Here is a 1,902-nt window from a genome sequence, read left to right on the forward strand (position 1 = left end):
CTCAGGTCTCAGTTCAGATGTTACTTCCTCAGAGAGGCCTTCCCTGACCCCCCGGGTACTTTTGATCTCACACCCATTTTATTTCCTTCCCAGCATTTGTCCAACCCCAAAGCATGCTTGTTTATTTGTTAGTCTTCTCACCTGCCTCCTGTTCCAGAATGTTCCCTTTGCGACAACAGGGATCTTTACTGTCTTGTTCAGTGGCATCCTGCAGGTGCTTAATAACTATTTGTTGTATAAAAGAAGGAAGTTAGGAAGAGTGAAAGAAAATTTTCTTTTTTCTTCCCTCCATGCCATCAGTCACCAAGGCTAGTCCACTTTCTATCCTAAATATTTCCAGAATCAACTTTCTCCTCTTTTTGGACTCTTCGCTTCCCAATCAGAACCATTTCAACCGCTTCTTTTGTGGGCTCTCTGTCTTCTATCTCTTTGCTTTCCACCTACATGGCACACAGAGAGCTTCCTCAGTATTAGTCATGTGCTTCCCCTGCTCAACAGCCTTCAGTGGCTCCCAGGGCCTCAGGATAAAATCCAAGCCTGATAGTTGACTGGAGCCTTATCTACAGTCATCCCTTCCCAAGAAACCCTGCCATGTACACAGAGAGTCTGAGGACAGGAAGCTACTGAGGGCAGTAAGCTACTGGGGATTTACAAACCAGGAGTTGACCTGGCCAGATTTGCATTTTCTAAAACTCCCACTGGCCGCAGTGTGGACAGGCCATTGGCAGGAGACCACAGAGATCAGTAAGGAAAGTGTTCATTCATTCATTTGTTCACCAAATGTTTATTTACTACGTTTATTTATCAGTCACGGTGCTAGGAGCTGGGGAAACAGCAGGAGACAAGAAAGACAAGGTTCCTAATCTCATGGAGCTTTGATTCAAGTTTTGGGGCCACAGAAGGGTTAAGGGGGACAGGTAATAAACAAGTTAACCGATAAACAACTTCAGATGGTGAGAAGTCTCTGCTGTGATCTAATGGTGGACAGGTAATAAGGTGGCTACTTTAGACAGGGCAGTCAGGGAAGGCCATGCTGAGGAGGTGACTTCTGAGCCAAGACCTCAGGTGGGGAAAAGCTTGGTATGTTCAAGTAATGCATGTTTAGTGTTGTTAGAAACTGTCATACTCTCTTCCAGAGTGGCTATCCCATTTTACATTTCCATCAGGAATATATGAGAAACCCCATTTCTCCATATACTCACCAGCATTTGGTATTATCACTTGTTTTTTATTTTAGCCATCCTGATATGTGTGTAGTGATATCTCCTTATGGCTTTAATTTGCATTTCCCTAATGGCTAATGATGTTGAACATCTTTTCATGCGCATATTTGCCATCTGTGACATCAGTGAAATGTCTAGTTGTGTCCTTTGCCCATTTTCAAATTGGACTGAACTAGATTTTAAGCAGCTATAAGACACGATCTATGTTTTACGAAGATCGTTCTAGTTGCTTTGAGAATTAACTAAAGAGGCCAAAAGGCGACACAGGGGGAACAGTTAGGAGGCATTGTGGAAGTTCAGGAGAGAAAAGATGGAGACTGGGGCTGGGTGTTAGCGCTGGAGAAGAAGAAAAAGGGACACATTCTGGAATATTCAGTCCTTTGGAGGTAGAGCTTACAGGACTTGCGAGAGGACACGAAGACTCAAGGACTTCCAGGCTCCTGAAGTGTACTTTACAGAGAGAGAAACAGGTTTGGGAGAAGGGGAATCAAGGCTCTGGACTGAAGTTTGAGTTGCCTGTCACCGGCCAAGGGGAGATGTCAGGTCGGCTCTTGGAGGGAGAGGCCACAGATAATGAGAGCTTGACCTAGGGCAGTGGCCGAGGTGGGAGAGGAGGGGTTTGAGAGGCACTGGGAGGGGGAGGAGGGATTAGCAGGAAGCGGTAACTGGTGGAATATCA

The sequence above is a fragment of the Ceratotherium simum genome, chromosome 26, assembly GCF_057802395.1.
Source record: "Ceratotherium simum simum isolate JZ-2026a chromosome 26, ASM5780239v1, whole genome shotgun sequence".
NCBI lineage: Eukaryota > Metazoa > Chordata > Mammalia > Perissodactyla > Rhinocerotidae > Ceratotherium > Ceratotherium simum.